This window comes from Rhagoletis zephyria, unplaced genomic scaffold (assembly GCF_001687245.7).
Source record: "Rhagoletis zephyria isolate East Lansing unplaced genomic scaffold, Rhagoletis_zephyria_1.1 Rzeph_scaffold_01648, whole genome shotgun sequence".
Taxonomy (NCBI): domain Eukaryota; kingdom Metazoa; phylum Arthropoda; class Insecta; order Diptera; family Tephritidae; genus Rhagoletis; species Rhagoletis zephyria.
Window position 1 is genome coordinate 30,817 of NW_016158732.1, and position 24,361 is coordinate 55,177.

The 24,361-nt window shown below is 34.5% G+C and overlaps 1 protein-coding gene and 1 long non-coding RNA gene across 5 annotated transcripts in view; one reads left to right on the top strand and one right to left on the bottom strand.

The window, feature by feature from the left end:
• LOC108364721 (microtubule-associated protein Jupiter-like) overlaps nt 1-24,361 on the top strand; it is an 81,549-nt gene that overhangs the window by 26,783 nt on the left and 30,405 nt on the right. The gene's annotated exons all lie outside the window — the stretch shown is intronic.
• The window catches only part of LOC108364723 (uncharacterized), a 16,735-nt gene continuing 9,801 nt past the window's right edge, over nt 17,428-24,361 (bottom strand). Inside the window, exon 3 of the long non-coding RNA XR_001847805.1 lies at nt 17,428-17,439. This is a non-coding gene — a long non-coding RNA (uncharacterized LOC108364723). The remainder of the gene's footprint in view (nt 17,440-24,361) is intronic.

The window sequence follows — 24,361 nt, forward strand, 5'->3', positions numbered from 1 at the left end:
ATCAAGTTAGAGTATAAAAGAGGACAAAACGAACTCCCTCCCTCCTGCAGTAGTGCCCCACTGCAACTAAACAAATGCTTTCGAAGACTTAGGGCTGTTTTCTCAAATAACTTTTAAAATTTATCTGCAAATCAAACAAACTTTTGCGAACAACAATGTGTGTTTAAAGCGCAGATAAATTTTAAAAGTTACTTTAAAATTTGTGCAAACCACAAACTATTAGGAAAAAATCGAGGTTATTTTTCTTTGTGCGACTTTTCACAACGGCTCATGGGTCTCATTGAGCTTCACTGTGGACCAGTCGCAACAGCCTAGCAACGAAAACTCTTTTATTAACTTAATAAAAACCTTTTTGAAGCACAGGAAAAAACAAACGATAATTCTAATTGAACGTACAAACGAAACTATGTAATAGACATTTTGTAATAATAACCCTTCAATTCACACACTGAGCGTATGAAGGCAAATTCTTGAATGGTAAAATGCGTGAAGATGTAGGAAATATTCCACGTTTTACAAACATAATTAGTGATGAGGAATGCACGCAAAGCAAAATTAATTATACCTATGCTAAGAAATTACCAACCATGTATGTGTTTGTTATTACATAAGTAGGTATATATTAGCATTAGGGTGGTCCCAAAATACATAGGGAAACCAACTTTTTGGAATTTTTTGGAAAAAAAAGTTAATTCCTAGTGCTGATTAAGCATAATTTTTTGCGTTAAAAAACCATTACCGAAACCCAGTACCACAGAACCACAGTTTTTTGTGAAGCACGGTGTCATTCACATTGATTACGTTGGAAAGGACAAATGATCACTGGCGAATATTATTCCGAGATTTTGGACAGATTCGATATTGATTTGAATTAAAAACGACAACATTTGGCCAAGAAAAAGTGTTCTTCGATCAAGACAATACACGGGTGCACACAGGTGTTGTCACTAAACAAAAATCCAACGATTGGGTTACGAACTCCTACCCCATCCACCATATGCACTAGGGCAGAGATGGGCAAAGTAGCTCCCAGGAGTCTCTTGCACTTAGGAACCGGCTTAGTACATTTAGGTGGTATATGAGGGGTAACATCAAGAGCCAGCTTGAAGGGGGGAAGAAGAGCGTATTCAAACTTCTTGTACTCTGACTCTCATTACTAATATATATGATGATTTTAATGTATTTTGTACACCTCTTTACCCTGAGAACTGATTTAACTCTTGCGTAGCACTTGTTGGCTCTTCGACGGCTTTAAGAGCCAAAAATCTGCCCATCCCTGCACTGGGGAGAACTGCATAGTCGCAAGCTCCTGTGGTCACACCAAAAGATATGGCTGGGCGGTAAAAGATTTGTGTCGATTGAAGAGCTCAAAAACCAAATTTTTTGGAGGTAGTATTTACAAGGAAACTATGTTGAAAAATAAAACCCTTTTTTCGCGAAAAATATATATTTTATTAAAAAAATTCACTGACTTCAAACTTTCCTCGTAAGATCGCTTAAAATTTATGTTTTTTGATCGAATAAAAATATTTCTCTTCAGAAATCTTCCAACAATTGCATATGATACAAATTTAGCTCTTATTAACCATTTTTTAAAAACCTGCGTGGAGTGTTTATGAACACATAAAACAACCAATTTTTTTATAAGAGGTTCTGTTATAAAGAACTAGATAATAAAAATTTGAAGTTAAATAAGCATCCTAATTTTTTTGTTTGAAGATTTCTGAAGTCAAATATTTTTATTCGATCAAAAAAATATTTATTTTTAATGATTTCATAGTAGTTCTACAAAAAAATTTTATTTTTTTCCAAATGAAATATGTATGTAGATACATTAGAGTGGTCCAAAAAAAATTTTTTCGAGATAGGATTTGGGGCACCTTCCAAAATTTTTTCTCTTGCCGAATGAGGTGCGGTTACCAAACTCTACGTTTCTAAGTATAAATTTACAAGATGCTCATGATGCTCATATTTTACTCTAGAAGTATTGTGTACATACATACATATATTAATAGAAGAAATTTAAATTTAAATTATCTAAAAAATACCACACGCTTCATTTGTCGTGGCAACAGTATCTTCGCATCCTTTTATAAAAATCGCCAATATTTTTGCCCGTTTCGCAGCGTTCCAGTAGCCCATTACAAGGTCATTGAGCACCCTGTATTGGTTGCTTTAAAACATTGAAAGTTGGTATAGATATTAGAAATATCAAAAGGAAAAAGCCGTTTTCTAGGATGAAATTTTTTCCCGCTTACAAAAATTGGACCACTCTAATGCACCCTGTATTCGTTGCTTTAAACAATTGAAAGTTGGTATAGATATTACAAATATCAAAAGGAAAAAGCCGTTTTCTAGGATGAAATTTTTTCCGGCGTACAAAAATTGACATGGAAAACTTCAAAGCCCGGCGGCACGGTTAAATGTCTCGGCCCTAATGTATACATATATATGTATATGTGTGTATGTAAATATGTATGCAAATTTTGATATCTTAGCTTCACAATTATGCATTTTTAGTTGCTTAACTACCAAAACTCTTTTAATCGATTGCTTTCACACTTGATGAATTACAGTTATGCAGTTGTGGTAACGCTTACATTGTTTATTTTTTGCTTTTTAGCTTTTGTTGTAACCATATATTGCGTTTATTTTGTCGTCATTAGTTCGGCTCAATTACACTTTCAATTTCATTTCAAATTAAGGTAATTAAAATTTTTATCGCATGCAATTTGTTAGACAAATGTTTAGGTATGTATGTACATATGTATGAATGTGGCGAAGAATGCATTCGCATATGTACATATTATGTATGTTTATACTGTGTGCGCACACTTGTCTTTGGTGAACGTGGTTTTTTCTTCTTTTTGAATTGCCTTGCATTTTGGTGCCTTTTATATTTCGCATTCCTTGTTTGTTGCTTGCAGCTTACGGCACGCATGCGTAACACTTCGGAACTAATAGATCGCACATAACAATCACAACATACATGCATATGTATGTACATATATGCGCATAAATTCCCAGTGGGAAAAGTAGTAATGCATTACACGCATGATAAATAATGTAATGTATTTCTTACGAGTTTTAGATTCTATTACTGTTTAATATATAATCAGCATTCTATTGTATGCAATAAGTGTCAAAAATTTTATATTAAATCGCATACATTCCCCGATTACTAGGTAATGCAAAATTGAATGCCCCACTTTTCTTTGGACGTCGAATTTGAAAACGGCTGTGTTTACAGATTATTTTTTCGATTACCACACATTACATTTTCCCACTGGGTAGTAATGTAAGAACGCACATTCATACAAAATTATATTCAGTCATTCACTTACTTCCACCCAACAACGGTAGTCTCCTCACTAACTGCCAGGCTTTGTAGCTGTCAGCCAGTTAGTCAGCCAGGTGTGTGGCGGCTGACATTGTGGCGTTATTAACACTAAACGTGGCCATAAATCAAACTGACAAACACATGTCATATTTCAGGCACTCATACGCCGTGTGGGCACATATGTATGTACATACATACATTTGTAAACCAAATGTAAAAACATTCCTATATTTATACGCAATTTACTTCTTCGGTGTTATATCTATGTACATATATGCGCATAAATAAGTATACATTTCATATGTTTTTACTATTACTACAACAAATTCCACAATACTTATCGTCTACAATACGATATTCCCATTTCATGATGGCGCATGCCCAACTCTCGTTTACTTCTAATTTATTTTTTACAACCGACCGGCAGTCTCCTGCTTTTCGTCACTTGTCTTCCGAGCTTCATGTTGATCATACTTTAAGCTTTCATTTGCAGCAACAATGTATTACTTTTCTTCACTTTTTCTCGCATCCTTACCTTTCTTCTTCTGGCTTCTTTGCACATTTTGCTGAGGCATTACATCGTTTTCCCATGCCATTTATATTTTATTGCATCTATTATCATCCGTGATGTTGCCAAGTTGATTGCTGTCATCACCACCAATGCCCATTCTTTTTTCATTTTGTTAATGCTCTGCTTGGTGGTCGTCACGTCTTTATTGCCATCAACTCATCAGCGTCAATATATTGCAATTAAATTTTAGCGTTGCAATGGGTTTTCTCATTGCACGGATTGTATGGCTTACGTACATATGTAGTATGTATGTGTGGTATATGTAGTTTAATCATTGTTGGTGTTTTTGCTTTTGATTTCATGGTTGCGCAATATAAAATTACCCTTAGATTTAATGTAGTTATAAGCTTTGCTATGAGTGTAATTATTTTTTTATAAGTAGTAGCAGTGCGAGACAATTTCTTGGGTTATAAAATAAAAAAAAAAAATCACTTTATTGAATAGTAAAACTTTTTATGAGTAATAGTTTAAATTGATATTCGGCATATGTCACCCGAGGCCACGTAAATTTACTGTACTGTGGCGGTTACTGACTTCAAAATGCTCCAAGGTGTTAGGCTACAAATCAAAAGAAACCTTTAGACATTAAATTATACGACAACAGCTTGCAGCGTCTCTTTAGAAGCGAGTGTAACTTCACCGGTAGCGTATGTAGCTCCATTTGCACGCATAGCAATTAATTGCGATACGAACGTAATTTCTGGGAAATTATTGCTCCAAAACATGTGGCATACTAGGCGGTCCTTTCATGTATTGGATGTTTCAATAAGGGTGGCTCCATTCTGAAATGAAAGCTACTGCGTTGTATTTTAAAGAAATTCAATTTTTATATTCCAGAGGCCATTACGTGCGGAATATACTTAGCACAAACCTGAGTGGTCAAATCTTCAATTACTGCCGGGTGATCAGTCGTTTGCGTCCCATTGACATAATAGACTTGCGACTTCAGAACCTCTTCGAAAGATAACCATACTCTGAAATCGTTCATGCAGAACGAGCTTAGGATCATAATAAATCAGTTATCGTAGTTCTGTAGCACTTGCTGTTGACGGGGATGGCCACTAGCTTTCGAAATCGTCGAAGGCCCAGCATCCGAGTATATGGTGAACCACTGTGTGGGTTTGCATCGTCCAATACACGACAATTATACCTATTCAGATATCCATTAACTCAAAAATTAATTTGCCTCGTTGTTACACTCTTATCGATAAGTCGTGCATCATTTGGGCGTGTCATGGTGATTTGGAACACCAGTGATGTTAATAATTACCAGCACATTAAACAGACGCCGAAAAAACAACGTGGCCGCCACAGGCTGCCAAAACTGATCCGTCTCTATTATCGATGTTTTGTGGGGCAATCAAAACATAGATTTTTGCTTCCCTATATTTGGACAACATCGATTTATTGGTTTGATGCTTTTCATAGATATTCATAGCGGCAAATTGAAGCCATCTCCAAAAATTTTACAATCTGCTTTAGGCTTCTATAAAATTTTAAGGCAAGACAGGTCAGGTTTAAGTAGATTGTCACCCTGGTGACAAGCAATTAGCAGGTTTAAACCTTTTCTATTCGTATTTGCAGAATTTTGTGGTTCTAACTTTTTCTATTCCACTTTGATTTTCTTTATAATTTTTCATTAGGTTTATTCATCTAAAGTGATAAAGGGATAAATTGCTTAAACTAAATTACTTGGTAAATAATTGCATAAAACTGTTAATTATTTCACTTACATGGCTAGTTACGTTTCATTCTTACCTCGTCCATTGTGTTCATTTGCTTTTATGTGTTCGTAGCAAAAGCGACTACCTGGCAACCTGTAAGGGTTGACTTTTGTTAATTAGTACATTTATCCACCAAAGCCGTTTGACAAAGTTATAAACTTTGGTTAAATAGATTTCCATACAAAATTTTACAGTTCATTTATCAAAATGATAAATATATCACTTTATCAAGTTTATCAAGAGTTTATCACTTTTGATGAAGACCCCTATTTATTTTCGTCGTTTTTTTGTTGGTTTTTAATTTTCATTAATATGATGTTTTCTTCTTCTTCTACGTCCAAATTCTATTTTTAATTTGCCATTTTTGCTGTTCTTCGACACTTCAAAATTTTTTCTCAAAAACTAGACGTGGTGGAAAAATTTTGTAAATGTTCGGCCCCGTTTTTGAGGTAAAATACGGACAAATTTTGTTGAACGATGTTTTTATTAACCTCGATACTTTTTTCAACATAACATCGCTGCTCGAAACATCGATGCCATCGATCTATCCAAAAGTCCTTTCATATTAATTGTTTAAAAGTTTCTTATTGATTTAAAAAATCTGCTTAGCCCGAAATGGGTATCTTCGAAATCGATATCGATATTCTTTCGTTATCATTTATCGATATTTTTCGACAGTTTTTACTTTTCCATCGATATTAAAGTTATTCTTACCAATATCGTGTTCGGTATTGCAGTTGTCATCGATGTTATGACTAGTTATCGCTTCATTTATGTTCCATATATGTTTTTCTCATCGAAATGTTGTTTTAGTCGATATCATGTTCGATATCGCCATAATTGTTATCGCTTTCCGGCTGTGATGCCAAACTTGTGCGGGTTGGTTGAAATCGCTGTATATACTCTTTTGTGTGTAAAGTAACGTAAGTGTGAACCATAGAAATCGATTGTGCGGTTCTTGCATTGTTTTGATCATTAATGAAACCAATTTGTTGTCAGCGTATTTTCAATGTGACTAATTGTGGCCAACACAAATTTTAAAATGTTGCTAAAAGTGGTTCTGCAACATTTCAAAAAAAAAATATCCATAGCAAAGTATACTGTTTTTTTAACAAAAGGGTTTAATAAAATGTATTAAAAAAATAAATAAATAAATAAAAACATCAAACCTTGAAAATTATTCTTTTGTTTTTGTTAGGAAACTTTGTAAACAATTGCAAGCAGCATTTCTTAACGGAAAAACAAGAAGTCATAGACATTTAAAATTAATAGCAGCCCATATCTAAGTGTCAACCAACAATAATATACCATCAAAAAATTTTAGTGCCACCCAATTTGATTCAGGTCGGAAAGGGTTATCGCCATCTTTATCATTTCCTATTTAATATTATTTTCTTACACAACATCAGCGAGTGTACAATGCGAGTTACATATGTATATTTATCGATCGCAGCTATGTACATAGTAAAACCAAGGAGGCTTCCCGTAAAAAGTTCTCTGGAAAATTCCAACTGATTGCTTTTTTTTAAAAAAATAAAAATTCAAGTAAAATAAAAATGTGTTACTTTTTATAAGAGCGGCAAGCTCTCTATTTCTACATTATGCAGGCACACTTTGATACTTGAAAAAAGTCTTAGTACTTATACCATAAAAAGTCTTTCTCACTTTACTATTTACGAATAATGGACATTTGTTCCGCTCCTGCTTTCTGATTGCTCTTTATTAGCCCGTATCTCGTCGTACATAGTTTTGTATTTTCACTGCTTTGTGAGATTTTTTCTTGAATTTTATTTGGACTGTATAATTCTCATTTAATTCATGAGCAAATTCATGCTAAAAAGTACTCGTATTTTCTCCACTTACATAAACTTTTTTTTTTTTCAGCTTTACCATTCAAGAAAAACAGGCCTAACCTACCACAACGTTTCTTTAACATTTTTTTCTGCATACGTACACAAGAATCTCTTAAAATAAAAACTGCTAATTAAGGCGTTAAGGATTGGCGCCAAAGGACAACATTCTTGCTTTAAAATCCATTCGCCCACTACATTCCTTGTTCAAATGCCTGCATTGGCTAGTGATGGCCACTTGAATTGCATATAAAAAGCATCATAAAACACAAACCAAATATTTGCATTATTTGTTGTTGGTTTTTTTTTTTTTATTGCCTATATGGCTATGGGGCTATCATTGTTTACTTGGCGCCTTTGGCAAAACACTTCGATTCAATTGCCTTTCTTCTTTGCTAGCTAGCTCAATTAACCTTGATGGCGGCTCAGTGTGTTGGCTGGCTTGACATTTGAGTGCTGCTTTTAAGCGGTTTCGTACGAGTAGTGGCGTGGCGGCCTGCACTTGTAGCATTTATGGCTACGCTTTACATACAGACATACATATGTATGTATGTATGTACGTAGCTGCCGCTGCTGTCGGAGGCGGTGATGGTGCAATGTTGCTGTTAGATGCAAGTTGTTGCATAGCAGGTCTCCACAGCAATTTTACAGTTGCAAATGGCATGACTAAAAGCCTCTTAAATAATGCTAATGTGTTGGTATTGAATTTCAGAGTTTTATAATTTGTTGATAATTGTATTCCATATTTAGGATAAATATACCCTATGTATTTATTTAGAGCAGATTTCTGCCAAAGTAGTTGAACTCAGAATATTTTTTAGTGGGACGAAAAATTTCAAAGATAAGACCATAGCTCTAAACAAGTTAAAATACCCTTCTAACTCCCCTTTTTAATGAACTTTTTCTTAAATTTTTTTTAAATAATTTGACACTAAACTTTACCATAGATTTTTAAGACAATATTTCAATTTTCATATTCCTCAATTTGCATCCACATACATTTATGATACTACTTTAAATTTAAATACACGTATTTTAACGCTCCTCCTTAATGTTCTGTTATTTTCCGTTTAGCATAGTAGTTTCTTTACTATTTTTTGCGTTATTCTCTTTCATTCTTGTTTAGCTAAAACCAGCATTTAATAAAAACTTGAATTTCACTTAAAAGTTGGTTTTAACCAAACTCTGGATTCTTAAAACCAGGGTTTAAGATTTTAGCAAAATCTTTACTTTAATTAAAATATGGTTTTAACAAAAAAGAAAAACTGATTTTTAGGAAGAATTTACTTTGACAAACACTTGATTTGAGTTGAAAACGTTTGGTTCTTGTTGGACATGGAAATTTAAAAGAAGCAGTTTCGTGAAAAACCACCATTAGCAAACACTTGATTGAGTTAAACGTTTGTTAAACAAAATACTTCATCTTGGAAACATGGTTTTATTAAAAAAAAAAAAAACTTGGTTTTCAGTCAAAAGGTTTTAACAGAAAACTTGATTTTAACAAAAAAAACACATAATTTATTATTTTTAATGAATATTTAGTTTAAAAAAAAATNATTTGAGTTGAAAACGTTTGGTTCTTGTTGGACATGGAAATTTAAAAGAAGCAGTTTCGTGAAAAACCACCATTAACAAACACTTGATTGAGTTAAACGTTTGTTAAACAAAATACTTCGTCTTGGAAACATGGTTTTATTAAAAAAAAAAAACTTGGTTTTCAGTCAAAAGGTTTTAACAGAAAACTTGATTTTAACAAAAAAACACATAATTTATTATGTTTAATGAATATTTAGTTTAAAAAAAAATTAAGGTGGTTTTTCAAACTCCACTTGGGTTTCTCTAGTCTTCACGACAAGAGGTTATTTTAAACATCAGGAATGGCTACTCCTAAATTCATCAATTTATCACGGTCAGGGAAATATCGTTTAGTTCTTGTTGGAAATTGAAATTTAAAACAAGTAAGAGCAGCGCTGTCTTCGGCTATGCCATACATATACATATGTATGTATATGTAATGTGCATATGTATGTAGTTCCACAAACAAATTAATTTGATGTTGATGATTAGACCGTTGGTGAGTTAGGCTGATGATGGCAGCTAAAATATTGCACAGCANTATATGTAATGTGCATATGTATGTAGTTCCACAAACAAATTAATTTGATGACCGTTGGTGAGTTAGGCTGATGATGGCAGCTAAAATATTGCACAGCAAAAAAGTAATTTTACCTTGTTGCATACACCCATTGTATGCCCGTATATTTGCGACTTTCGCTTCCACTGTGAAAAATAGAGTGAACAACAGCATTCATAAATCATGCAAAAGCGTAGGTTTATCTTATCTGCTACATACTAGCGTAATGTAATCTACGTCACTACTCATCCTTCTTCTTGCAACCAAACCACCAAACTTCTTTCATTTTCTAATGCTTTCAAGTGGCCGCCGCCAGTCAACGACTATTACTTTCTTTCTTACCTTACAACGCTTTCCTTCATTATTTACCACTTAATCTTGCAGCCAAACCTTTTATCTTGGCAGCGCTTAATTAAATGACGATTTTATTTTCAGCATTGAGATTAGGAGCGCGAGCGCGCGCTCGTTCGCTCACCCGTTCTTGTTGACATTGCATGCAACAAAAGCAGCACGCAGCATGGCAAAATGAAAGGCCGCTCAAATGCACTAATTATATCCTAGAAACGCAGCTGCGCAGCGCTCTGTTAGTTGTTGCTTTAATAACTAACCGCTGGCAATTGGCGAATGTCGGCAGCATTCAGTTATACATGNATGCACTAATTATATCCTAGAAACGCAGCTGCGCAGCGCTCTGTTAGTTGCTTTAATAACTAACCGCTGGCAATTGGCGAATGCCGGCAGCATTCAGTTATACATACATACATACATACATACGTATGTACTGTGAATGTTTGTATGTACGTTGCTGTTGCAATTAGCAACAGTGCGGCAGTCAACAAGTCACCAAATGCACTTGTACTCATAACTTTGCTCAAACTAAATTACAAGTGTTAGTCGGCGCGCTTGCCCACAAGCTTGCTTTCCTCAACGCTTTTGACAACGCATGCGTTCCATTCAGCGCCACCACTCAATTTTCCTTAATTACTCGCATAAGTAAATTCATAACAGCAAGTTAGTTGGCTTGCCATGGGTTAGCTTGGCTTGCAGCTGGCGTGTCGTAGTTTTCGCTTTCTAATCTCTAACATCTTTCACTCTGGCGTGGTTGGCTTTTGACCACGCAAGCGAATGCAACTGCCTACTGCTGCGGAGTCTGCCAACTGTCTTATTCCTCTTGTCCAGTCAATTTTCACTAGTCGCCTTCATAGGTAAGTACGGCTGATGTGTCACTAGCACTCACTAAACTCATCAATATTTGGTCTTCAAAATTGTTCCGCATCCACAACAACATTCAAATAATACTGTACATGCATATGCATGAATGTATGTTCGTTTGTCTAACCTCACGACTACTTCAAATTGGACGTACCTTTACCATAATCACATATGTATGTATGTGTATGTACATTTGTGAGAAAGGATCCGACCGATGAAAGTGTGGCAAAAGCTAGTGATTAGTTTCGTACGTTTGTTGTTGTTTTTGCGCCCACCTTGTTGTTAATTACTGTTAAAGTGGCCATTTACTTAAATATACATACATACATACATACATATGTACGTATGTATAAGCATGTATGTATACGTGGAAGATAGATCACCCAACTCTCACGCCAACTAATTAAAGGCGACGATTGAGGTGATTGAATGGCGGCTCAAACGTTGCGGGTCACACGCCGACAACGCCAATCACTGCCGTGTTTGCAAAATCGGTGCAAGCACTTGTTTATATGCATATACATATATGTACACACATTAGACCGCACAAGAAAAAAAAAGTTCGGTATACTCCAGAGGTGGGCAGCTTCGGCAGACCATTTTTGTAGTATGCGTGCAATTGATATCACTGTATGCGTGCGAACAATCCTGCAAAACTCGCGACTATTCCATGCACGCATGTAAAGAGTACTCCCTAAGGGTCAAGGAGTACTCCAAAATTAGCCAAAATGCATATAAAAAATGTAGTCCAATTAACATTGCGGCGTCCTAGGGCAGGACCATATACTCCAACTCTGCATTACATCAGAGTAGCACAAAACTACTTCAATATGCTAACAATATCATTGTTGATATATTTTTTCGTTTGTACACGCTTTTGTTCTTCACTTCTCTGATGCTTCTTCGTAATTAATAAAAACCAAAAATAAAAATAAAAAATTACAAGTCGCCTCTGACTGCTTTCGAACCCGAACCTGCTGGGGGCTAACAAATAACAGCAAGCATCTCTACACGTTTAGCTACAGCCAGACATTTAAATGTGCTTTCAAATGTTCAACTTCATTCACATTTCGTTAAAAAAACACGAGCAATGATTGGGTAATAATAAGCTGGTGCAGAGACACGAGCTGGTCCGCTTTAGCTTTACAGAGGAGCACTTTGTAAGTACTCCAATATGCCACAAATAGACTACATGGTCCAACGATTTTTGCAGGGAAGTCGTGCAGTTGAATGAAGCTTTCGCAGCCTTCTCAAGCAGAGCATGTATGTACATATATGACAATGTCTTCGGCATTTACAGTTGGATCTCAAGCACCTCGTTTTAGTACGTACCCACCAAATTTTAGTTCCTACCACTTTGCTAAGGAACAGGTCAGAGTAAACTACTTCCAGTTGAGTTTCCATACTAGAGATGGGCATGGGACCAAATATTTAATACCGATCCCGCCCATCCCGAAATTACATATTTAAGTCCCGAACTCGCCCATCCCGACGTTTACATAACTGTACCGTGGGTCCCGACATCTATCACTAAGAAAAATTCACATGTCTTTAAAATTAATTTAAGATAATAAAAAATAATTAAAGATCTGGCATCTTCCAAAAACCCAGGCTCACAAAATTTAGGGTTTCGTTGACTTAATTAACATCACGAATGTATATATGTCTATTTACATACATACTCATGAAAACTTCACCTTTTCTCCACGAAATAAATGTCTTCCTATTTGGCGTTGTTGTGTTTTTATTTCTTTTTATTTCTCATTTACCGATTACATGAATTTGATAAACGTTTTCGTTAAGACTTTCAACTTTAACTCGCCTTAAATACTTAACTGATATGTTATGTCCATTTGTCGAATTGATTAATTCCTATTCGTTGACGTACTTATTGACGTACCCATTTAGAGAGAAACTTTCTTTAATGCTTTTATCGCACATGAAATTAAATCTACTAACAAGGTACGCTTATATTTATGTACAAATTTAGGAAATTTTTAAGCATAAAATGGATATTCATAAAACATATTTGTGCTGGAAATATGCTTATGTTCGTGCAGACAGGATTTGAGAAAGAATCAATCAAGGTCTTGAATCCACGAATTCTATACTATTCGGGATATAAACACAATTTTCGGTAATTAAAGACAAATTCTATGTATGTATTTTACGATCGTTGTGATGATGCATTCACGTAATTGGGATTTTTTTTTTAATAAGGACTTCATTGCCTTTCACTTAACCCATAATTGTGCAGACATTACAAAAGTTAATACGGGCAATTATCGATCGTTGAGTTCAATACCCTTCTTTTGCGTAAAAAAGTGGAAAATTCCCGACTTACACACCTACCATTAAGGCTTTTCTACTCGCTTTGCCTCGCTTGTGCCATTTTACTAAACCCTGCAATTAAATTCTTACCAACTCTAAACGCCTCAATTTTTTTTTTATTTACAAATGGGCTTTGTCTTGCTCCGTAAATCTACTTTTTATTTAGCACAAGTTGCTTTACCTCAGCATTCTCGTATTTATTAAGTTTATGGTAAGTATGTAGACATATACATACATAAATCATTATTTCTATGGATGTAGCACACAGGTCGAAGCCATAAAGCGTGAAATTCATTTGAACTCAAATTCAGTAAATGCTAAATGTATGTAAAAAACGGCCGTTACTTATATAATAGAAGGGTTACTTGCTCATCATAAATAGATAATTTTTATGACTCACATTTCATTGAACTTTGATAGTGGAAAAGAATTTTAAATAGTAATTCAGCTTTTTAATCGATGAGTATTAATAATTTGCATTATCCAGCCAATTAATCTCTTAGATAATAGCTTAAATACATGCACATATAATGCAGATTGAATAGAGGAAATCGGTGGGATCAACCCATGCAAGACTCTGAGGGATGAAAAGCATGCTAACTAACGTCGCCTAGATAGAGTCCACTGTTGAGTATGAAGAACTTAGAAAAGTCGTATATTAGGACAGGAATGTCTCAATGTTTCCCTGCTTCACAAATTTAGTAGTAAATAATTATAGTAGAAGCTCATACTTAGTAAGTTTAGTTAGCAAACCCTTCAATCGTTTTGAAGAAAATAAGTTTCTACGCTCTTTTGCGAAATTTTCGGACTCTCTTATACGTGGTATTGCATTTGGCGCCAAGCGACGATATGACATACATTTTTTGCCAAGCCTTATCCATCTGTAGTGTTAATACTATTTACTATTGTACTTTGTTCATTTTTGTACTTTGTTATTTTTGAAATTATTGAATTAAGTTCTTTTTCAATTTATGTAAATCAAAAAGAAAATTTTTGATTACTTCAGAATTTTTTCGTCTTTGAAACTTAAAATACGTTAAATTAAAATTAAGATTATATAAAAATAAAATTCTTTTAAAAATACAATTCTACAATTAAATACGCTACACATCCGTCCTGATATATACTAGCCAGAAATGCGATTGCTTTATAACAGAGAGAACCATTTTGAAATATGAGTGTTTTTACTCTCTACAAAATAATGTATGCAACCTCACATACGCGGTTTTGTACTTTAAACGACGATATTTACTATGTAGCTGCAACAAGGCAGTGATCCGAGTCGATGTTGGCTCCGCGGTTGGAACTGACGTTTCAAAGAATTCTTATCTTTTCTGCCGTCTCCCATATTGTGATTAATTTGGTTTATCGTTCTTTGATAGGGCCCACCTATGTGGCTTTATGGATGTTTAAAAACTGGTATCTTGTACCGCGCTGCAACGAAGTCGATAGGCCCTTTCTCTGTTGCCAGAGGTTTTACATAAATGCTGCTTTTTCCGATTGGTGGTCCAAATTTGCCTCCTTTGCCCACTCTGACCGCAGTGATGTCAGCCTTTAATTTTTCTCAGGGACCCAGAATTTTATTACTTTTATAAGAAAAGTCGTTAGAAAAAAGTTACTTTTGGACTCTTATTTTCTTTGAAACAAAGTAATCGGTTAACCCGGACTTTTATATTTTTAGTCCAGTAATAACAGTTAAACTTGGTCAACTATATTTAAAAAGAAAAGTCCTTTCCTAATAATAACCAAACCGTTTATCCAAAATAAAAAAAATATGATATCAAAAGAAAGAGGACTGAAATAACACTATAACTGAGATATCTAAACGGCGAATGCCACCTACTGAAAAATATTTCGCTTAAAAATGATATTTAATTACCATAGAGGAAAGCTTGGACCAGAACTTACGTGGATAATATCAATTATATTTTTATTTGGAAACTATTTCCGTCCTCTTTCATTTTATGTGAAATTTGCTTAATTTGTATAAGCGGGTTATTTATTATTCAGAAATGTCGTTTATTCCGGCCTTAAAAAATATAAGTCCGCATTTATCAGTTGTTATTGGACTTATTCCCAAAAAGTTCGACAAATAAAAAATAGTCCGGGATTCTTGTCCCGGAGGTCCTGGGATCAGAGGAGCATTGATAGCTTTTTTCTACAACAATATTTTGTCCCGAACTTTTATAATATCGGAAAAAATAACTCTTATTTTCGGTCCCTGATTTTTCTATGACACCCAGCTGTTGGTAGGAATGTATAGTGGCCTCTTCCCTATAAAGCAGGTGCAAATCCGTGAATTGTAGTCCTTGTTCCGTTTGCCATAGTCGGCAACCCATTACTGGGAGAATTTTGTTAAGATACGAGCCGTTTTTTTTTTTAGATTAATGCCCGATTGCAGCCGCACCTAATAGTAAAAAGATGCTGCTGACTTCAGTGAACCCTTAAGACGAAAATCCGGGTTGGCTCGCTTTCTGTCGTTACCGAAAGCTCAATCCGTGTTGACTATTCCAACTTTCGCGTGGGTTGTTTACTTTGCCTAGTGAACGGGAAGCCAAGAGTCGGTATTGAAAATGGTCGTTTTCCTAACAGTAAACACCTTTTCTATAATCCAAATTTTAACAAACCTTTCTGATTATTATTTGCTTCCAAAAGTGATTCAAGGGGCTTCGAAGAAAAAAGTTACTTATAGAAGCCACGCTAAGTCGGCTTATTTCTATAAATTTTGAAGACCTAGGCCAATCATTTCCTAGTGGTGTTTAATAAACTTTATCAAATATTTGTAAAATTTATCAGTTATAAATGAAGAATATAGCGAAAGGGAAGCATTTTTTAATATATTTATATTTTTAACATANTGTTCGCAGCCTCGTAAAAGAATTTTGTTGGAATTATTTTTTGAAGATAAGAAATTTTATGCTTTTTATTAAGCTAGAAATGAAATGTATGTTAACTGAATTACTAAAAAGTAAATTATAGCACAAGAGTAATGTAGTTTTATTTTGTTAATTGCGAACACAGTTGAACACATGTAAGTGCAAGTGCGTTGATGCGAATGTGTTGCAAGATAACTGTTTCTTATTTATGAGTTAGTTACATATATGTTTGGAGTTAAAAAAGCGAATAAAGCTATGAGAAGGTGAAAAAATGCAGTTGTGTTAACTGTCTAAAGCGCGCTTAAAGCTATAAAGAAGCTGTCAGTGCTACAACTGTAACAACAAACACAATCTTCATGGGGGGCGTTAAGGAAGCTCAAACTACAGATACAAATAAGCTGGCAATTCGCATGCCTTACCCGCTGTGCGTATATGCGCTAACAGGCGCGCTTATTATTGCTTTAATTTATAGGCTCAAAATCTACCAAATCTGAGTCGTAAAAAAGTGGAAATAAAAATATAAATAAATTGGATGCAAATATCGAAATGCGCTAGCATTGCAAACAAGCGCATGGAAATGGTTTAAAAATTTGAGTACATACAGTAACTCAAACAAGTGTTCACAAGTTGATTTTTTTAAATATTCCAAATGTTATTCAATTAAAAAAAAATTTACTCGTTTTCATAAAAAAAAAAAATGTTCATGCTTTAACCAAAGCCATGTAAACCAAATTTCAAACTTTATAAAAAATTTCAAAAATTAATCCAAATTTTAGAACTTTTTAATCGGAATTTTTAGAAAATGCAGTTTAGCATGCAGTTTTCTAGCCCATAAAATTTACTATCATAATCAACCGGCTAATCGTGTTGATTTTAATTTTTTTTTTTGCTAACCGGTTTTTGCTATGAAATGAATTGAAATGCGCAACAAAAAAAAAAATCAACGCCGGTTTATACAAATTGCATTATATAATTTCAATCATATGAAAAAAAAGCAAAAAATTAACATGTTCGACATTTTTTTGAAAGTTTCTAAATTTCGTATGAGGTTCGAAACTTTAATATATAATGGTTAATGCATGGACAATATTTGTATACGTATGTCGAAAAAAAATCAATGAATATTAAAAAAAAAATCAACATATGAACAATTGCTTAAGTCACTGTATATACATGTGTTTATGTTTGTATGCCGCACAGCATGCTGATGCGCATGCGCGCCGTTAAAGTTCAAAGTCGTTGGTGCATCATTTGGTGGTGTAGCGCACATTAAAGGAGAAACAGCCAATCACCATCTGCAATCGTAAAATACTCGAAGTAGGCAGCTACAAGCATAGTAATCCACCTTCTACTGCTGTTGTTGCTGACATTTGGCGGCATCAAATTTGCAACCAAAATTTACTGAACACAAATGTTCGTAAGATGTGCATCAGGCAGCATGTATATACATACATGCATGCATGTATATACATACATAATTTGTTGTGGAATTCATGTCATGCATACTTATATGAACTTTTGGAACTGTGCAACATTTTTGACACGCACAGCAATATGGGCATTAATATGCATTTGTTGTCGTTCACTACATTTGTCTATTTTATGTAGTAAACATGCGAGTCCATTATACATATTATACATACATATGTATGGTACATATGTGCATACAAACGCCGTGAAAGGGCCAACTCAGGTACACAGTCAGCAACACACCTATCTCTACGCTTCTGCCAGAAATGCACTTTTATTTTTTATTCATAAAATATTTTTGCCACAATTTTTGCTTTTTATTTGTAATTTTGTTTGCCATATTTGTGTCGCTCGAATAATTCATACAGCACAAAGGTGTCATACGTGCCAACAATTCACACCAGCAAGCGCCTGTCTCGTGCAGTATGCGCTTTTGTTGACTATCTTTTTCTATGAGTGCATTATTTTGTGGACGCTTCTGCGCATTTTTCGTCTTCCAAGTTGATTACCAAAACGAACAAGCCAAGCAATGGCAAGCCACCGATCAGACAAACGCGCCAAACAATCAAATGGTAAATTAATAAAATTTCCTTTGAGTCGCCATAAGGCGCGAGCAGGGTGCGACTTTTAGAAGTTTCACTGCATTGGCATTTTTCTGTGTCTTTATCNTTTTTTTTTTTTTTTCATTTTTGCTTTTACTGGCTGAATTGCTTGCCGGTGTCTACATAACTGGCTGTCTAGCCACGCTTAATTTATGAATACCAACCGAAAAAGGTGCTCAGTTAGCCAGCCAATTGGCTACGACGATGCAATAACTGCAATCCAATGGTCAAAAATAATTAAAAAAGTGAAAAATAGCAAAAGAAAAAAAAATTTAGTAATAAATTGGTAAAAGCTCATCTCGAAATGCAACTCTGTAATAATAAATTATCACTATGAAAGACATATTATGGATATTCACACTTTCCCAGTTAAACATTGGTAGAGTAGGTAAAAATATGTGCGAGTGAATTAGTTAGTAATTTATCGTAGTTTTCGTATTTTTGTAATTACCGTTATATGGAAGGTAGGTGTGGTCCTTGCCTGGTTTCAACAGGTTTCTTTGTGAGATGCTCGCACCGAGTTTGGTGGGGATTGATAAAGGCAAATACCATCCTACCTTGGTTAAAGGGTAACCTACTTACCAAATTTTCGTTGACATATCTCAATTTTTTCTGGAGTTATCGTGTAAACGACTTCTCTTTTCATACATTTTTCTATATCTATCTCGACGATGCATCTGGCTGCTACAAACAAAATTGTGGGAAATCATATGCCAATCAATAAAAAAAAAATAAAAAAAATATTTTGCCGTAATTAGTTTTGATTAGAAAAACACGCATTTAGACCATAGTGCATAGTTATGTGTTATCAACTTTCTTAGTGATTAGAAAGATAACAAGCACCATTTTGCATGGAGAGTTTGAGGGTGGTAATCAAATTGAAAACGTATCTACGAAAGCAATGAAAACAAAATACGTCTTCTATTTAAATTAAATACTCGTTAATCGTTTATTCATCATCAAAAATACTCATGAATTGAAATTGCTACCACGATATTCTTTTCAGTGCAATCCCTCATATAAACGTTCGGACTTATTTTAGAGTCAAAAAAAGTCTGAGAATATTGAATTGTAACCCTCTTTATGAGCTCAAAAAAGAATCAGAAAACATAGCCTATTTTCCCTTGATGCACGCCAATACGAGTCCGAGTTAGTAGTCATATTAGAATCTGAGGTATGACGCTTTTCTGACTGTTAAAAACAAATGTTCTTCATAATTCTGATTAATAATAAACTTTTACTTCTCCGAGAACTTTGTTACTTTTGTTCAGCTCAGAATTTATGACACCAAAAGAGTCCGAAATACATAAGTCAGTCTGGTTGATCGGTCTCAGAATCATATTTAAATATAACGAAAGGAAAGAGTCGTAAATTCCTAGCACTTAAAAATTGTTTAAAGGGAATCTACTATTTACATATGTATGAAGTTATGTATTTATATGTACATATTCAAACTTCCTCGCCTACTTCATTAGGGAGCAGATATGCTAGAAATTGATATAATCTGCCACGCTGAGCTTGCAAATAATACAATACGACTAATTGCAAAAAAAAAATCAGAACCATTTTGTAAGGTAGCACGTTAAATCTGACTCGGACGAATAACCTATTTTCACCAAAAGCTTAACTGCAGTCAAGACCCGAGGTAAGTTCTAAGAATTTTAACATGGGGTAATCGGCAGGGTTTAGTTTTGATTTTAATTTGCTTGTACTAAATATGAGAAATTACTATTACTCCCTTCGAGCTGTAATCTCCGTTTTCCAATAACCATAAACTGCAGTTAAGACTTGGTGAAAAGGTAATATAAGATAGTTCCAGCGCACTCATTCACTTGGAACGCTCTCATCTCAGCATGGTTGTGGGAATCATTACTGAGCATTGTGTTATAGGAATACACGCCAGTTGTGTGGACTTTTCAGCGAACGTCTTTTATCGAAGTTGTCAAGACGAAAAGGAAATCGCAGCCGTCAAGTAAACACTTATTTTGCCATTGTCCGGTATTTTCGAAATTTATGCGGTGTAATTTTCACCAACAAATTACAATTTGTATCGCTTTGTAAGAAAAACTAAGTGGTTCTATCACTTCGAAAACGTTCGTCAAATAGTCAAAGCTGTACCACAATGGAACCTTCGAGTGAAAGTAGCCACTACAACCTAATCCAGTTTAATATAGTACCTCAGGAACTCTCAGCGTGAAATTATAGATTTTTTCTTAAATCTTAGCATCGCTGGAACTTTTTTCTGATAAATCCTATATGTCTATATACATAGTTGTTTAAATTGCATTGGCTGTGTTGTATAAATTTTTCCTGTTATTCTGGGACTTAAGGCCTTCCAGTTGCAACGTATGGAATTTTCTGGTAATGTTTGATTCCGTTTTAAATCTTCCCAATTCATCTACAGCTATATAAAAACTTATTTCCCCAGATGTGCCACACAATTGTGGCATTTTCTGCTGATTACTTAAAAATACTCATTTGCTCATGGCAATAGTTTTCGTGTTTCTTTCAAAGTTAATTATTTATGTTTTACTTAATTCATTTGATTACATCATTCAGCGAGTGAGCGAGTAACTAGAATAATCAAATAACCGGCAGCAAAGGCAAAGCCAGTCAGCCAGTATGTATTGCAACAGTAAATCGAAGCGGAAGCGAAACTCCCGAGTTGCAAGTTGCCAAGAAAAATGATGCATTCGCTGTTTTGTAAAGTCGGAATAGTAATGCTCTCACTCCCTAGGGTTGTTGTATACCGAAAAAAGTATACCCTTGTTTTTTTATTTTGAAATCAAAAAATATTTAAAGGGCGCCCAAAGCGCTAAGTTAATAATAATAATAGTTAAAAATCAATATTTTTCTACCAGAAAACTCTGTTTATCTGCAGGAGGTTCCCAATAATAATACCCAATTGTTTATTTAACCATATTTTTATCGCAACTATAAATTATAGGTCCGCCAAAAATCCACAAAAACCTCGATAAATGCAATGGGGTGACCAATAAAAAATCGTTAGTGTTAAAAAATGGTTAAATAAACAATTGAGTATTATTATTGAAAGTATCCTGAAGAGAACCAGGGTTTTCCGATCGAAAAATATTGATTTTCAAGACTTCTATACCATTTATACGAAAAATTGTATTTTTCCCATATAAATATACATGGACAACTTTGAGCGCTTTGAGCGACCTCTAAATATTTTTTGATTTCGAAATAAAAAATAGGGGTGTACTTTTTTTCGATATAGAACAATCCTAGGAGGTGATGAGAGCATTACAATTCCGACTTTACTGTTTTTGGACCACTCGAATGTACATTCTTATCTTTCCTCGCTACTGGATTCGCTTCGTTGCCTGAAATCTCATAAAACCATGAAATTAACTGCAGTTTCCGTTCGAGCAGCAACAACTGCTAGAAAAATCGCAGCAGTTGTCCAACCAGCACAACAACAACAACAACAATAACAGCAGTATGCTATGCGGTGACCAGCGCACCGCAAGTGTTGTAGGGTGGTGGTGATGGTGGTGTTAATGTAATGATGATGATGTGCCGTTGCGCTGCTTGTGTTGTCAGCATTGCCCGGTACGGTGTTGCCTTTCTTCGCTGCTTTTCTGCTGCTGCTGCTGCTGCTGCTATTCCCGCTGGTGATAATGTTGTTGATGGTGGTGCTGTTGATGATTGTTGCTCGCCCGCTTTACATTGCTAATGCGAATGCGAGTGCGAATGGTGTTTGCTTGGCAGGCGAAGCGCGAGTAGCGCGTTCTTAACAAAATCTGACTTTAAGAAAATTACCAAATGCACCTGCTGCACAACAAACACTGCATTTCTACGCTTCGCTGATCGCCTGATTTTGCAAGCACAATGCGACTGGCCACTAAATACGTATGTACATACATATGTACATATGTAGTCGCTACACGGTTGGTCCGTCCGTTGCGCGATACCTCTGTTCGGGCTATTTGGTTCTTTTCACTTAGATTGAGTGCTGCTGCTTTTGGTTGTTATTGTTGTTCTTCCACTTGTAAATGGCATTATTTTGCGGCACTATCAGCTTACCATCTTATTGTTGCTGTTTATATGGACTATTTTGTAGTAAGTATTATGAGTGTTTACGTTGTTTATAGCAAGTATTTTTGTTTTGTTTTTGTTGTTATTGTATTTGCTTCGCAACAATTAAATGCAATAAGCACATTAGCCCGATTTGTAATGGTTGTTGGCTCTTTAATGTTTGCTATTCGGTTGAGCTAATTACACATTAACTGAAAACCATGCACCACAGGCATAGTTCGACTAAAACGCATTCTCAAGTATTTTGCTTCAGAAAGATCGGTTGAAGGTTTTCCCAATACAGGTTACAGAAAAATAAAATTCCATTATTGTTCAGAAATTATCATGTTTTTCTCCCAAACAAAATTAAATTCCGCCCAATTATGTTCCTTTAATTGAATTGCGCGTTTTGATAGGGGCAAATTAAAACTGACGATAAAAGCAATGTATGTATGTATATCTATGTATAAATATATAATATTTTGTCCAGGTCATCAGATCTGCACCATTCGTTCGAATTTCAAAGATGACCTGTAAATAAAAGGCTTGGACTGTAGATGTGGAATAGGGTTTTCCTTTGTAGAAAAGAGTTGCCACCTTTTAAAAAATGTAGTTAAAATTATTTAAAAAGTTAAATCAATTATTACAATATGGGTATGAATAGAAATGGGATTTAAAGAGTCTTATTACCTACATGAAGGGTTGCCCCCTGTTTATAAAACCAAACTCAACTTTAACAGCTAAAGGTACACAGAGATATTTTCGTTTTCAAATTTGTATGGAACGTTTTGTTTTTAAAAACGTTTTGAACCAGGTTTTGCACCTACAATATTTATTTAAGTTTTGAGAACAAAAATATTCAATTCAATTTCTAAAATCTAGGTTTTTGTTTTTGATACGCACATTTTCAAACCGTTTTTAAAAACGATCATTTCATTATTGAAAATGCTCATGTTCAAATTAGATTCCAAAATATTTCTTCTTCGTTTAAAAAATATGCGTTCTCAAATATGATATTAAAATTGTATTTTTATTAAATCACTACTAATCATTCGGTATATATGTACATTGTCAAAAAGTGATTGATACTTATAAACAATTTACAAAATTTAACAAAGAAAATATGGATATTAAACTTATACATACATACGTAAATACATACAGATATTCTTGCCTTTCTTTCAAGCTGTGCCTGTGATTTTGCTTCGCCCTGGTCAGATCCTGCAAATAATAAACAGAAAATTTTAAACTTTTATGTAATAACCCACAGGAATTTATTTTTTATTTTATCTTCAATGTCCCTTTTATTTAGGTGGTTAGAATGGTGGTAATATATGTATTTACTTTATCGCCTTTTCTGAAAATTGAAGTATGTAGTTTTTTTCATCTGCATACAATTTTTTCGACAAATGATGCAAACATGTGAAATATTTTTCATTATAACTATGTAGCTTTTGAATTCGAAATCAAAACGTTTTTATTTTAAAAGTGTCACGTTTTATTTTACTTGTTTTGAAAATTGTGTCGCACTACAATTCGTTGGAACAATATTCTAAAATGTCTCATTTTACAAAATATATTATAGCGTTCGTTTTTTTTTTGCAAATGTTTAGTCGAAAATACAAATACTGCATTTTTTATTTTGTATGAAGTAAAATGATATAAAAAAATTTGTTTTACAATGTCTTTTAGAAACTTGCGTTTTACGTGTATCATTTTCTCAGTGTGGTTTGTGGTAGATTTGACAGATCTAAAGCCGCTCTGATAAGCCACAATCAGTTCGGTGATGGTGGGCTTTTTAGGCTTTCACACAATTAGATTAGTGTTTTTTTTTTTTTTTTTAGGATTTTGTAGGTTTTTTGTCCGCTTTACCACTACTGACGACGAGCTCCTTTCACTTACGCTGCTAAACACCTAGTTTTCTAGTTTCGAAACTTCTCCCATTAAAATAATTCATCAGACTACATGGCGGCCTCTAGAACAAAAGACCGTAAAGTTGCAATCAAAGCCTCACATCTGAGCGATACGTACATATGTATTTTCCGTAATAAAAGGGAGGCCGAAATACAAGGGTACGAAGAGCTTGAAATTCTGGCCGACTTGGAATGGTTTAAAGACCAGTGTGAATGTATTTACGGACAACCATGGCGACCTAGTGAGCGATGTCCAAAACATATCTACTTAAAATTATGGAGGGAACGCTTCCTTAC